Below are 15,383 nucleotides of genomic sequence, written 5' to 3' on the forward strand. Positions count from 1 at the left end.
ATAGCTTTTGTTTACAGCTCTTAATTTAAAAAATTATTTACGAACGATGGATACACGTTCTAATGCAGAAATCTTGAATTAGAGAGTAACAAAAGAAGCCTACTATCTTCCTTTACATCAGGTCCCCTCTTAACATCCTGCCCGATGGTTTAGGAGACAACCACTTCTTATCTAGACAATTCACAACTCTTCTATTAGCCATCTTAAAAAAATTTATTATTGACATCAACTAGCCTGAGTCATGAAACCCGATCACATTAAGTCACTGATGTAGCAAAAGCGAGAGGAACGTGCACGGGAGGACCCGAGACAGGTGCGGGTGGGTTTCCGAAGTGGTCGCCAATCCCGAGTGCAGGCGGCGTGTTCCCTGGTCGGGACCGCGTCCAAGGGAGGCTTTCCGGCCCCAGCCTCCACCCCCACTCGGGGACCCGGGACCGGGACACGCCCCCCGCGCTTCAGGGCCCCCGCGGCGCCGCAGCGTGCACGCGCCCGGCCTCTCCTCGCAGCCACCCACATGGTGGCGCCCTGAGCTGCGCGAAGCCGAGGGGAGCGCTCGAGAGGGCCGCGGGACCAGGAGACACCGCCGGCGCCACCCAGCCCAGTCGGCCCCCAGCCCGGGCAACCACATTTCCTCCCCCTGGAGGGAGGGAGGGAGGCGACTCTCCGCGGGCTGCCCTCCCCGGCGGCTGCCGCGGGGACGCGCCCTGGGCACGCAGGGCCGCCGGTCTGGGCCCCCATTCTGGGGCGCGGGGCCCGCGACGGGCGGCGGGGTCCTCTTTCCTCGCCCTTTCCCCTCAGCTCCCCGCCAGCCCGGAAACTCCAAGCTCCCGGGTCGCAACGTCGCGGGCGTCCCAGCTTGGTGTGAAAGTGCCCGGCGTAGTAGCCTGGGGTGCCCCTTTCTCCCAGGCGCGCCCCTCCCGCCACGTTCGGGCTTTACAGCGCGCATCAAAAAAAAAAAAAAAATGCCGCATGCTCGCACTTATTTTATTTTGCAACAGCTGCAAGAAACACTGAAGCTTTTCAAGAACCAGGAAATCGCGCTTTCCAGCCGCGCTGTTGTTGCTTTCAATGAACCTCTCCCAGCCCCGCACTCCCCGCCCACGTCCCCTCCCCTGCCCAGCCCCAGTCCCAGCTCCAGCCCAGCCTTACCCCGCCAATCTGCCCCTGCCCCGCCAAGCCTGGGCCGGCGCCGGGGGCTTTGTTTTTGGAGTCCGGCGGGAGGGGAGGGCGCGTGCGGGGTGGCCGGCGCAGTGCGGTGGGGGCGGGAGCGGGTGGGCGCGCGCTTGCGTCTGTGTGTGCGCGCGCGGGAGCCGGCCGGGCGTGAGGTGGGGGCGGCGCCTCGCTGTCTCGCGCCCCACCCTGGGCTCCTCTCTGCACTTCTCGGGGATTCCGGGCTCCGGCTCTTGTCGCGGGTTGGCCTGGGTCTGGCTCTCGGCGCGGTGCAGCTGCGGCGGAGTGTGCGAGTGGGCACGTGTGCGCGACCCCGGGCGCGTGCGAGAGCCCCCAGTGTGTGGCTGCGCGCCGCGAGGCTGGGGCTCTTGTTTAGGAGCCTTAACTCCGCTGAGCGAAAAAAACGGGGAAAAAACCCGACAATGAGGGAGCGCACCGGGCTAACTCGAGACAGGTGGGAGAGCGAGAGGAACCCCGCCAGCGAGCTTGCCCGCGGCCGGCGCTCACAGACCCTCAGTCCCGCTCCCCGGACGCCCCCGCGCCCTCCACGCCCCTCCCGCGCGGGGGCAGCTCCACGGCGCGCCTCGCCTCGGCCTTGACCTTCGAGCAGAGCAGGCGGCGGCTGCGACTGGCGGCTGGGGCCGCGCTGGGCGGCGGGAGTGCTGAGCCTGGCGCTGCCGGCCCGCTACTTTGTGTGTGTCCTGGATTTGGGAAGGAACTTGCGGCCGCGGCGGCGGCAGCAAGCGGAGCCCGGAGGAGGAGCAGGAGGAGGCGCCGCTCATTCATTTTGACTCCGCGTTTCTGCCCCTCCGTGGCCTCGCCTGCGACCCGGACTTCGGGGCGATCAAGCGAACTGCCGTCGCGCCGTCCCGCCGCGGAGGCTCGGGCGTCCAACCGCCTCCCATGAGGCCAGGGCAGGGCTTGCTTTCCTCAGCGAGGCGAATTTGGGCTTTTCCCCCTTTCTTTGCATTTTCCCTGCTTCTGCCTCTCTGGGTTTGAAAATGAACACCGACGATGCCAGCTGCCCGCCTCCTCGGCGCGCCTCGGGTTCTCCGCTTCGCCAAGCCCTGGGCCGCTGCTGCCGCGCTGAGGGCCGCCCCGCACCTTCCGCCCCATCAGCTCACCCGGAGGGCCCCGGCGCCGCCGCCTTCGGACTATTGTTTCCTTCGCCCTTGTTTATGGAGGGGGAGAGAGGACTGACTTTGAGACTTGTTTCCTTCTCGTTCTTTTCCCATTCCCCCCCCCCTTTTTTTTTTTTTTGAGAAAGGGGACTTTCGTTCCAAATGGAATGGAGCCTAGCTCCGGAGGAGGGTCCTCGACCTCGCCGTGGGGACTGCTGTTTCTCTTCACCGTGTTCCTGCTCTGGCCGACTAGTGGAGAAAGTGAGTATGTGCCCGCCGCTCACGGCCACTGCGGGAACGTTTCCTCCGAGGGGCTGCGCCTTGTTTGCGAAACAGGAGTTGCAGCTGTCGGCCGCCGAACTCGGGAGCGGTGGGGCGGGGCGCGGAGCAGCTCTGCCGGGAGGGAGGCTGCGGCGGACCAGGACCCCGGCTCCTTCGTCCGGAGCCCCGCGGGCCCTGGCTCCGCGCATCCCTGCGCAGGAACGGCCGCAGAGGCTTTCTCTCTTAATGTCCCGGCAGCCCTGTTCTCCCGTCAGGCGCCAGGACTCGGTGGGGAAGTTGGTGTCAGGGCGGGCTCCGCGAGTCCCCAGGCCCCGCCACCCGCACCTGGCCTTTCCCGGGCGCGCGAGCCGCTCTGCACACAGCGCTGACCGGGTGCGGCGCGCAGGCAGCGGGGACAGCACTCTGGGCCGAACCGAGTCCTCCTTGCTGGGGCTGACCCGGGGGTGGTGCACCGAAAGCCGCCCGGCCCGCGGGGTGCGAGTTGCCCTCGGAGGGGGAGGTGCCCTGTGGAGAGGCCCCGAAGCCCCAGGGCACTTCTCCAAGCGCCCGGCGCGGCCTCTCATCGCATAATGTCCTTTGTCCCTCGGGCTCCTCGGGTTCCTGGCCTTGCCGGTAGGTTACTTTGCCCCGCTCCTCGGCGGGTTACCTGCTCCTGGTGTCCCGGGGAAATGCGAGGCCACTGGGCCCCCAGTTTAGAGAGCCCTGTTAGGGTCTCTCAGTTTCTCCCGGGCTGGTGGATGGAGGGGTGTTAGGGCCGCATCCGAGTGCGCGCTGGTGGGTGTGTAGTCGGAGCCGACGTCCATTCCAACACACGTGCTTGCAACGCGGGGTGTTGCGGCCCCTACGCACGGGAACACCTGGACGCCCGGACCTGACGAGAGGTGTCATGCGCTGTGGTTTCAGGAGCACCAGGGTCTGCTGCGGCGGGGGTGATGGCGTTTCGTTTTTGCGAGCGCGAAGCCTTGGCTGTGGTTTTGTTGTGGCCAGCGTCCTGTCGCCCACCTTCTTGCTCCCGCACTTCCTTTGTACCTAGTTAAGAAGCATTATCGCCTCACACTCGCTGTCTTTTGCAATCTGGTTGCTTTTGTTTTGATGGTGTCGGGTGGGGGTAGGTGGGGAAGCTCGGGGATTCAGGGAGTGAGAACTCCCCGCAGGGTGTGTGGGGGGAGGAGGCGGGGGTTTTATTCTTCTCAAAAAAATGGAAAGTGTGGCTTCCTGGTACATTCAAGATGGTAGGGTAATTTGAACATGATGAAAAGTTTAAATGTCGCAGAACGGGGACTGGGAACGGTGAGGGCGTGTTGGTGAGTAAGGGTTGCAGAGGGTATGCAGGCGTTGCCAGGTAACTGAAAAAATCACGACTGAGCCTTCAAGAGTGAGGCGGAGAGAAGTAGGAGGCAGCGGGGGTTGTCTGGCCCCATCACTGGGGCAATTCAGAAAGGCTGTTTCTATAAACAAATCCTTAAACGTCTCAAAAGAAATGAATTCGCGATGGAACCAGAGCAGATCGTGGTTCGCGTGTTTACGGCAGAATGGGACCGGGGCGAACCATACACGTATCTGGGCTCTGCTGCTCTTTGTGTTCTAAACTTTCAGCAGACTCGATTGGGTGAAAGCCTTCCGGCTGCCTTTACTAAGGCGTTTAGTTTTGGTGGTGGTTGGAGGGACAAAGGAGGGCTTTTGTCTTTAAAAAATAAGTATGGGTTAGAAGACACTGGAGAAATAATCCATTTTATTATGGTAATGCGGTTGAACTGTATAGTTTTTCTGGTCTTGTGTTTTTAATGTTTTGAAATTCGAAATAGCAGGGGTGGCCTTCTCCGACGCAGGAGTCGGGCATTTTAAAATAGGCTGTCTTTGTTTTGGAGCGTTCTTGAAGGATATTCTTTGTAAAAGACGGCGGTTTTTGAGAACACAGGAGGGGAGGGATTGTTTTAACGTTTGTTTTTACTCCATGATGCCAAAGCTTCCCTCAGGGATCCCTTTACAGTGGTTAGTTTCTTGAAACCTGATGGGTGGGCAGAAAGCACCCCAAATCTCAATGACGGTTTGCTGAAGTCTTGATTCAGTACCTGCCTCTCCCTCCATCTCTGAGATGTGGAGGATTAAAAGCTATGCCTCCTGGCCTTGCTCCTGATGCTGCTGTCACTGCTGAAAACCCCCAGCTGCCGCCCTGGCCCTGCTCACTCCAGCAGACCTCCTGGGGGAGGAGCAGCAGGAGGGGAGCAGCCAGCCCTAGGCCTGGGACCGCCCTGAGGCAGTGACAATTAGCCCAGCCCTGTCTCTGGGCACAGATAAAGGGACACAGAAGGGCACAGCTGGCCAGACTGCTCTTCCCCCTCTGCCTGGTTTTTGCAGAAGAGTCAACAGATACATCAGAGAGGGCCAGCGAGCTGCCCACAGGCACCCCAGCCCCCATCACTCCAACGGGCAGTCCCTGCAAGTAACACGGTGGGCAGGTCTTTGAGTACCTCGGAGTGGGGCTCCAGGAAAACCTGGGTGCCTGAGCTGGAGGCAGGCTGCAAGTAAGGGCCAAGCTGTACCCCTGCCCAGAAAACCTTCCTGCCCCAGAACCCAGCCTTCTGTAGACAGGTCTCCCAGGGTATCATCCCCGTGGCTTCCGAGGCCTGCTCTCACTGACTCACTTGCTGCTCTGCCCCCAGCAGATCTGCCCCAGGGGAGCAGGTGAAAAGCTGCTGCCTGCTGAGATGCTGCACAGTGGAGATTAGGGCAGAGGGGTCGGGAGAAGTTTCTGACTTTTAAGATTCTCCAAATTCAAGAAGTCACGCTGTGCTTTGGAATGGTAGATGCTCATTTATGCAAAATTATAACAAATGTTACACAAACTGTTAAAAAAAAATACCTTTTCTGAGGGGGAGGAGGTCCCCAGCCTGCTGCTGGATGGGGAGGGGGGTTAGCACCATTAGGGCGCAGGAGGCAGGGGTTCCGCCACAGCCCGTGGTGGGCACTGAGGTCTGTCGGTCGGTCTGTGCATCCTCATGCAGTCAGTGGCGGGCAGCCCACTGATGGCCTCGGGAGGGGGCGCCATGGCTGGGCGGAGCGCATGAGCGGTAGCACTGGGTGCGGACAGTGGGTGGCTGGCAGCAGCCCAGCAGGCGCCGTGTCTCGCAGAATCCTAATGACAGGTGGTCCCGCTCACAGCCTGGAGAAGGGGACAGGGGGACATCAGTGGTTTGGGGTACACAGAACCTGGCTCCCCACACCAGTCACCTTAAGGAGGCTCCAGCAGCTCCCTGCCATGCAGAGGGCCCCGGTTTCTGGAGGGGCTCCCGAACCGGAGTTGCACGTCTCCAACTGTGGCTGTCTCTGTCCCACCTTCCCATGGCTGACCCCCAAGATTGGAGAACAGGCACTGGTGGGCTGAGGTTTCTGGAGGAAAGGTCCTGAGACCCCACCCTGACCCCCTCAAATGCCCGCAGAAGAGCCTGCCCAGGGCAATGCCCTGCCACCCCATCTCTATCCTTGCTCAGCCTTGAAATCCCCTGACAGAGCCTGGCACAGAACTGCAGTCCCGGGGGCTGCTGCCAGCCTGCAGTGGCCTCGGCCCCCACTCCTGGCACCTCCCCCTGCTCCAGTGCACCTGTCCTACCAGGTCTCTGTGACCCCCTCCAGCCACGGGGGCTGCACTCAGCCTCGGCTTTGGGGGTCACAGGATCCTATCTCCCAGGCCAGCCTTCCACTTCTCAGGGAGGCCACGAAGCCTCGAAAGACTGGACCTTGCAGCCTGTCAGCGGAAACCAGGGGCTGAGGCTTGTCAGGGCTGAGGCTCGGCTGGGCCCTCCTGCCTGTGGTTATTGGAGCTATTTTGGGAAGTGGCTTTTTTCCAGCCTCCTGGCCTTGCTCCTGATGCTGCTGTCACTGCTGAAAACCCCCAGCTGCCGCCCTGGCCCTGCTCACTCCAGCAGACCTCCTGGGGGAGGAGCAGCAGGAGGGGAGCAGCCAGCCCTAGGCCTGGGCCATCCTCCAGGCCCCACAGAGGACACGAGGCAGCAGGCAGGCTCCTCCAGCCCAGCTCTGGGCAGAGCTCGAAAGCGCACATCTGCAGGCTGCATCCTGCTCGCCTGGGGTGACCTCACACAAGCTGCCTCACCTCTCGGGCCTCGGTCCCCACCTCTGTCAACCCCACCTCCGCAGCAAACAGATGCGGCCATGCTGGGTCACCGCAGTGACCACACACACTGGAGTTTCCAGGCTTTCCAAATATCCACCACAGTGTCCCACACACCAGCAAAACATCCTGGGAATTCCAGGACTCAAGGTGCAAGGCACTTTCCTGCATCCCCTTCACTGTCCACTGGTGGCAGAAAACTCACTTAAGACAGCTTCTAGTTCAGCCACCTAAGCAGCCCCACCCTCCACCCACTCACACCCACCCCTGGAGACCCTGCAAGCCCAGAGCCTTGTGGGCGATCGTCCCTGGTTCTGGGCCCCCAGGCGCCTCAGTTCCTGTTCCCTGCCCCATCTGGTCCTCACCACCTGGTATGGTAACCACCTGCTCCCTGTAGCCAGCCTGGCCCTGACAAGCAAGAGATGTGATGCCAGCAGCCAGCTCAGGCAGCTGAGAGCTCACAGGAGCGCCGAGATGCTGGCTGGGTGCGTGCTGAGGACAGGCAGGACAGGGTGGGGGCACTGCCTCTGGGCCTTGAGGTAATGGGATTTGAGGCAGGAAGGCCACCCCTGCCAGAGGCAAGGTAGCGAGGCACGGCAGGGGCCACTCTGAGCCTGAATGAGGGCTGTCCAGGAGCAGATAGAGAAGGCTATGCTAGATAAGGGGAGAGGCAGAGCTGGGAGACTGCAGGGGGCCCCGAATGCCAGCTTGAGTGCCCTGGCTGCTAACTCTGTCCAAGGGGCAGGGGGCAGACAGCCATTAGCACAGGGGGCTGCACCTCTTCCCGCCACAGCTTCTGGGTGCCCTAGACTGCTAGAGGCGGCCCCAGGCCCTCTTCCTGACTTTGCAATTGGGGATGACAGTGGCTTTGGGGAAGGGGAAAAAGCCGCCTTCCCTGAGCACCACCTGGATGACCATGCAGTGTGGGGCACTTTGTGCCCGGACCTCATTTATGCAAGGATGGTGCTTGACAGCCCCGTGATTCAGCACATGAAGGCCCTGACAGGGAAATGGAGCCCAAGGCCACACAGCTGGTGAGGGGTGCCCAGGTGAGACTCCAGGGCCACGGTTTCCTGTACTCAGCACCGCTGGGAGCAGCTGGGGCTGTAGGGGGAGGGGGAGAGAGAGAGAGAGAGAGTGTGTGTGTGTGTGTGTCTGTGTGTGTGTGTGTCTCAGAGGCAGAGGGTCAGGAGAAAGAGAGAATGTGTATCTGTTGGGGGCAGAGGAGTCAGAAGTGTGTGTGTGTATGTGTGTGTGCACCTCAGGGGCAGGGGTGTCGGGAGAGAGAGAGACGTGTGTGTGTGTGTGTCTCAGGGGCAGGGGGTCGGAAGAGACAGTGTGTGTGTGTGCATGTGTGTGTGTCAGCAGCAGGTGGTCAGGGTGTCCAGACCACTTTGGCCCAGGCCCTTCTGCCAGGACACAGCTGGTCAGGAATTACCCCACCACTGGGACTAGCAGGACCCTTGGAGCGAAGCCCTCCCTGCGGTTCCACTGCTCACTCTAGGCAGCCCTCTGGCCAGGGAATGGGCAGGCCAGGGCTGGGGACCCGGACTCACCCAGGCCCAGCTTTCACACAGTCTCAGGGACATCCCTGGCCTCATTATGGGAAGACTGAGACCCAGAGGGAAAGAGCTTATGCAGGTTCACACAGCAGCTCAGGGGCCAGGGCCGCTCCCTCTCCTCCTCTGAGGCCAGACATCTGCCAGCAGGAGATCGTGTGGTTGGGACCCCCTGTGCTCCCAGCACAGCCCAGGCTCCAGCATGGCATCCTGTGGCCTCAGGATTCTCAGTGGCCACGTGGCTCCTGAGCCTAGACTGCAGACAGAGCCAGCCAGTGCCGTGGGCACGATGGTTTGACAATCCCACTCCCCATCACCCTCCCCACCCCACCTCACTTTAGCAGAGCCAGGGGCTTGGGGACTCACAGGGTGGCTGGATGGGCTCGCAGTCCTGGGTGCCACACAGCCGGGAGCTCTCAGGCCAGGCCTCATGGCCACACTGGTCACTATCTTTCTCAGGCACCTGGGATTCCTGACCAGCTGTGTCCTCGCAGAAGGGCCTGGGCCAAAGTGGTATGGACAACCTGACCCCCTGCTGCTGACACACACACCACATACACACTCTCTCTCTCTCCCAACCCCCTGCCCGACACACACACACACACACACACACACACACACACACAGTCTCTCCCCCGACACCCCTGCCACACACACACACACACACACACACACACACACAACTTCTGACTCCTCTGCCCCCAACACATACACATTCTTTCTCCTGGCTTTCTGGGTGTTGACACACTTGACCAGGCGCTTCTGGACGCCCCCACCACAGGGGGCTGAACACTGTGGGAGGTGGGGAGGGAGTGTCTCCTTCGGCCACCTTAGCAGCGGGGGCAGCAACACCTCCTCTGGAAAGCCATCCCTGCGCCCTGTGCCTGACTGGCCTGCCCTTGCTCCCAGCCCTGCCCTCAGTGCCACCTGGGAGGGCCTGGTCCCATGCCTAGACCCCACTCGGTACTCAAACCCCACTCACACTGTGGGATCAGCTCCTGCGGCAGGGAGGGGCGTGAGAACAGTGGGGACAGCCCTCGAAACTGCAGGGCAGCGAGCACCTCTCATGGGACATGCCTGAGAGGCCTGGGCAGAGCACCGGGATGGAGACCTAATGCAGCAGCAGGCAAAGATGTGGGCGAGACACCACTGTGCCGGAAGGATGGGGCAGAGGACCTGCCCAGCCCACAGGCAGGAGGCGGGGAGACAGATTTCCCAGCCGAGGCCCAGCCCGCCAGGCTTCGTTATCAGGTGCGGGTCTGAAAGCCCTGAGCATGTGCCGAATCTGTGCCAGTGTTGTGCTGTGCCCGCTGAGTCTATGCCCAGACCTGTGCTTCATCCCATTACTTCATTTAATCCTCCTGACCCTCCTCTCCCAAGCTATCCCCGTTTTACAGATGAGAAAACAGTGATCTAGCAAGGCAAAGCAACCTGCCCAGAGTCACTCAGCAGCCAGTGGGACAAAGACTAAACCCTGGCCCAGCTGACTCCAGGGCCCGGCTCAGGGCCCACAGCTGAGATTTCTGAACCCCTTCATTCCAAACAGACCCGGCAGAAGGTGTCCTGCCCACCCGAGGCTCCTCTTCCGCCCCCTTCTGCCCCTGGCCTTTGCCAGGCTCCCTGATCGCCCCAAGCTTGTCATTCCTGCCTCAGACTTCACACCTACTGTCCCTTTTATCCCTGTCCTTGGCATCACTGACTCCTCCCTCGGGTCTCAACTTGAGGCCCCTCCTGGAAAGGCCTTTCCTGACATCACAGCACACGTGCCCTTTCCTTGTCTGTTTCTCCCTGGCAGGCTGTGAGCACCAGCAGGGCGGGACCTCGTCCAGTCACTGCTGCACGAGCAGTGGCCAGAGACAGCCTGGCTCTCAGCCACACTCAATAGCTGTTTCACCCAACCCAGGACCGACCAGGTGCTGCCAAGCCCTTGCTCCCTGCTCCTCCACACAGCCCAGCTCACCTGGCTCCAGGACCCCACCACCCACTGCGTGCAGGGGTGAATGTTACAGGGCCACGTGGCATTGGGTCTCAGTGCCTCCTCGCAGAGGCCTGGCTCCGGACAGGTCACCAGACGCTACTGTTCACCACCACCACAGGCCTCAGAGCACTGGGGTGCAGGGAAGGAGTCAGGGCACAGCCAGGATCTGAGGGCACCCCCTCCCCCCAACTGGACCCCCAGGCCTCACCTCCCTCCAGGAAGAAGTGTAGCAGCTGAGGCAGGACTGGGCCCCGCAGGGCCGGTGCTCGGGCAGCTTGGCTGGCCCCAGCTGACAATGGAAGGGTCACAGTGGCCGGAGGTCCGGTGTGTCCACACACTGCACATCCCACACCGAGGAGCCTCCACCACAGCTGCAGGAGCACTGGGGACAGAGAGACGCGTATGGACACCCCCCACGTGCAGGCCCACACATGCAACCCTGTGAGGCATGTGGCAGGGAAAGCATCAGGCCCACGCTCCAGCCCGGGGAAAATCCCTGAAGAGCCCCAGCGGGAGGCCAAGGCTGGCAGGCCCCAGGCAAAAGGTGCCCAGCCAGGGACTGCTATGGGCAGGGACAGACGGAGAAAGGGAGGAACAAAGGCAAGCTGATGAAAGACAAGTCCAGATGGGGTCAGAAATACAGAGGGGAGGAGATAGGCCAAGCCAGAGAAAGATAAAGACTCCCAGGAGATTCGGATCCAGTGCCATCGGGTGCCCAAACGTGCAGCCCAGAGCCCTCTCCTGCTGCTCTCGGAACACAGGTCGTGGGGACCCAGGGCTCCGCCCTGTGCCCTGGGGCTTCCTGCCCTGGCTCCATCCTCACACACCTTACTCCAGTTGCCCGAGTGCCAGGTGGCACAGGGCTGCAGGTGGCAGCGGCAGGCAGGCTGGGGCCGGCCAGCAGGGGCGCAGTCCTCATCCCCGTCGCAGCTACAGCGCACCGGCCTCCAGATGGCACCCAGGCCGAAGGTGGTGGAGCACTGTGGGGCACGGACCCGTGAAAGCCAGGCAGACCCCATCCCCACCAGGCCCCCACAGCCAGGAACTACCCACCTAGGCTAGCAAGACCTCAGCAAGACAGGCCCCTCTTCTGGGCCTCAGTTTTCTTATTTGCAAAATAGACTCCTCCACCCACCACCCAGGAAGACCAGACCGTGAGAATAAAGTCAACCCCCACCCCCCAGCAACCAACTGACCCTGCCCACAAAGGACAAAGGGACTGTGTTCCAGTGTCACTGGTGCAGAGGTAGGGGAAGGGGACCCTGCGGGCACCCCTGACCAGCTATCCTGACCAGCCTGCCCCTTCCCACACCCAAAATAGGGATCTGAACAGAAGCTTGCTTCTCCTGCAGTGACCATCTGGGGACACAGGGAGGGGACACTGGCCAGCTTCTTTCATGCAGCTCAGACCCCTGCAGGTCACTGCCAAAGGACGGTGGAGCCATTGAGGGCAGAGCCAGGTGGCAGTGGGCTGAGCCCAGTGTGGAGGAGCCAGGCTAAGCCTCAGGGAAGCTTGCTGCTTTCTGGGCAGGACTGGGCCTGCAGGCCATGACGGGACCCTCCCTAATGCACAGCTGTCTGAGTGAACTCTGTCCTGGGGTGTGCTGCCAGTGTGTGCCTGCCCTGGCTTCCCTGAGGCCCCCTGTGTTGCCCAGGAATGGGCCCTGTGGTCCCCTCATCCGCCTAATCCTGGGAACCCCTGCCCTGAAGGAGGTGGGACAGACAGCGCCTGTGTCCCACTCTGCTCACTTTCAGAGGAGGCAACTATCACCAAGGTTCCGGGCACACTCCCTCACCAGCCCGGCCCACACCACTTGCCTCGCTCGTTTCCAGCTTGCCAGCTGGCGTTCCTGACAGCCAATAGGTCCACAGGGGGCCCTGCCTCAGCCAGGCTGGGGGCTGGGGGCTGGGTCTCGGGATCTGCGGCTGTTTACAGGGCTGTCCCAAGCTGGTGTGGACAGCAGCCCAGAGATCAGGGGCACCTCAGGCTGAGGGACTCAGGCTGGCCCTCGGGTCCCGGGCTCCGGGCAGGGTCAGGCTCAGGTGTGTGCCCGAGGCCAGTCAGGATCGTGGGGAGGAAGGTGCTCCACACTGCCACAGTCCGCAGGTCCCAGGAGCCTGGTCCTGGGGTTGGGGAGTTGGGAGTCCCCGGCTGCAGGGGGCTGTCCCTGCCTTCCGTTTCTGGCAGAGGGGCTATGGGAGGGGGAAGGGGAGGAGCTGCCTCCACAGTGGGCCTCAACTCACTGTCCCCAGGCCCCAGGCCACCCTCCAGAGCTGGCTTCCGGGCTACAGTCCCCCCTGTCCACAGCTCTACCACATCAGGACCAGGAGAGGAGTGGGTGCTGCCGACAGGGGACAAAGGGGGCAGCATGGGGCTGGGTCTCAGGGGCAGGTGGGGGGCTCCGCAGCCCCCAGGTTCCTCATTGGTCCTGTCCCGCCATGGAGGGGGCAGCTGGCGCTGGCTGTCCTCGCCAACCAAGTCATTTTGGCCCCCAGGGGTGGCAGGCATCTGCCCGCCATCAGGGGAAACCCTGGGCCAGGGCAGGCTGGGGAGCCCAAGGTCTGGGGCCCCTATGGAGGTGTCTTCCTCAGGCAGGAAATTGACCAGAGTTCCCAGGGGTCAGCTCTGAGGGTGGGGGTGGGGAGCAGCCGGCCTGGCTGGGCCAAGGGCTAGGGGACCAAGGTCCCGGTGCCCCCTCCTCCGTAGCTGCAGGGGGCTCTGTGGCAGACACGGGGCTACCTGTGGAGGGCGCAGCAGGACGCCATGTGGTGTGGGCGTCCCATCCCCTGTCCCCGCCAGGTCTAGATCGGGCTCCTCAAAGGGCCCTTAGGACAGGTCCTTGTGAAGTTGATGAAATTGTAGTTGTAATAGAAGTCGTCCACGAACACGGGCCCCAGCGGGTCCAGCTCCAGGGCCTCCTCGTCGATGGCGTTGCCCATGCTGGCTGGCCTGGGTGCTGAGGTGGGTGAAGGGTGTGGGGCCAGGTGGCGCGGGATGAAGTCAGCCTCGTTGAAGAGCTCGTGGCTGGAGGAGCCGCTGCCTGAGCCTTCAGGGACCAGTGTGTCCAGGGGCCGCGGATAGGGTGGCAGAGAGCAGGTGACTTGGCGGGCTGGCTGCTGGGCCTCGTCACGGGACACCAGTGTCATTGGTGCAGAGGACACTTCAGTGCTGAGTGCCCTCCCCGCATGTCACTGAGCACTGGCGGGGAAGCTAGGGTGAGGGGCTCAGGCTGGGAGGCGGGCTGCCAGGGGATGCTGGGGCAAGGCAGGGACAAGGCACTGTCCACTGCCCGGTGTCAGAGTGGCAGGGACCCCAGCCAGCCCTCTCTGGCCCTACCCAGCTCAAGGTCATGGCTGTGGCCACGGCTTTGCAGGGGCTTCCTGATCCCTGAGGCTTTGGAGTCAGGCTGGACCCTGGAATGCCCCAGACTCCCTCGCACCCACGGTACCAGGCAGTAAGGGCTGGAGGAAGGCTGTCTGCCTCCCTGTAGCCTGAGACCAAGGGTGTCGCTGGAGGCGGCTCCTCCCATCCCGCACTCACCTGAGACCAGTTCCCCACAGCCCAGGTGGCTGGACAGGGCACGTGGCAGTTGCAGGGGGTTTCAGCTGGGGGCCAGGGAAGGTGTTCACAGGCGGGCGGCTCCAGGGCGCTCTGCTCATCCAGCCCGACGCTGCGGATGCAGAGCATGGCCCGGCGTGAGAGGCCCCCAGGCCCACAGGAGCACAGCTGCCACTCACCTGCCCACCACCTGGCAAGGGCACAGCAGCAGGCTCACTAGCAGGGAGGGCCAGGCCAGGCTCCCAGGCCCTCAGGGTTGGTCCCAGAGCTGGGACCAAGGCCAGTGGCTGCTTCTCCAGAGCTCCAAGCCCAGGTAGGTGTCCTGCACCCTAAGTCTGGTGACATGGCCCAGCCCCTCCACTCCTGCCACCCTCCCCTAAGGGGAAGTGAGCGTGACCTGCGGCCTATTTCCGTATCCAGGGACCTGAGGAGGAGGACCACAGGTGTCCAGGCTGGCCCAGGCTGGAGTAAGGGGTGACCGGGAACTGGGGCTTCAGCCTTGGGAAGACCCGTGAAAACCTGGCTGCCTGTGCTCCTCCCTGGGAACTCTGGGGCCCAGAAGTAGGGGCCTGTGGCAAACCCAGGCCGCCTGGGGGTGGGGAGTTGGCAGGGGTGTGGGGGCAGCTCACCTGACAGGGCAGGGCTACTCACTGCACTTCCTCTGGCGGTCATAGGGCTGGCCCGGGGGGTCACAGTGCCCCTTGTCCACAGGCCCTGCCTGCCGCTCCGAGCAGTACACACTCTGCCTCTGCACACCTAGGGACCGTGGGGCTCAGCCTGGGCCTGGCACCCAGGTGCCCACTGCCCAAGACCCAAAGACACCATTTCTGCCAGAACCCTCCCAGAACAGCGCCTCACCGCCCGTGTCAGGATGAAGGCAGACCTCCACGGCTGCCTCCTCCTTGCTGTCCCTGCTCTCACCCGCCCTCTCCTACGTAGCCTCCCTCTGACTGTCCCTGGAGAGGTGGCACAGTATGGAGGTTTAGTGGGTTGGGTCCCCAGAGTCTCTGCTTCCTAGCTGAGATGCCTGGGCGGCTCATTTGGCCTCTCTGAACCTCAGCGGCCTCCTCTGTGAAGTTGGAGTGACTATCCTGCCTGCCTCCAAGCCCCGGAGGGAGGACTGCTTGTGGCCTTGCGTGTGCGGGCTCAGCCCGTGCCCGGCACATTCTAAGAGCTCAATCTGTGCCAGCTGCTGCTAGCATGCAAACCCAGCCATGACGTCAATGCTGCCCCACTGTCCACGCCCTTCCCAATGGCTCAGAGAACATCTGGAGAAGAAATGTATCAAGGGGCAGGCCCTGCTCCCCACCCCCACACCAGCCTTGGCATTGCTCCTGTCCTTCATAACTTCTGCCACTGCCCACCCTGGGCTTTTCCACAGCCACGCTCCTCACTTAAACTCACTTCCATACTGCCTGCTGAGGCCCAGCCTCAGGACCCTCTCTGCTGGTGGCGTTGCTTTCTCTGCTCCGCCGGGGTCTCAAGAGTAAGCTGTCCCTCCCCTGAGCTGTCAGTCCCACGCCCATCCCCCTTTCCTCACCAACAGATTCTGATATTGCTCAAGGTCCCAACTACAGCAATGGGA

At 62.4% G+C, this 15,383-nt stretch overlaps 1 pseudogene; it reads right to left on the reverse strand.

Annotated features, from left to right (window-relative positions):
* Nucleotides 1-5,578: 5,578 nt before the first annotated feature.
* The window catches only part of LOC108298328, a 20,888-nt pseudogene continuing 11,083 nt past the window's right edge, over nucleotides 5,579-15,383 (reverse strand).

This window comes from Cebus imitator, unplaced genomic scaffold (genome assembly GCF_001604975.1).
Source record: "Cebus imitator isolate Cc_AM_T3 unplaced genomic scaffold, Cebus_imitator-1.0 Scaffold938, whole genome shotgun sequence".
Taxonomy (NCBI): domain Eukaryota; kingdom Metazoa; phylum Chordata; class Mammalia; order Primates; family Cebidae; genus Cebus; species Cebus imitator.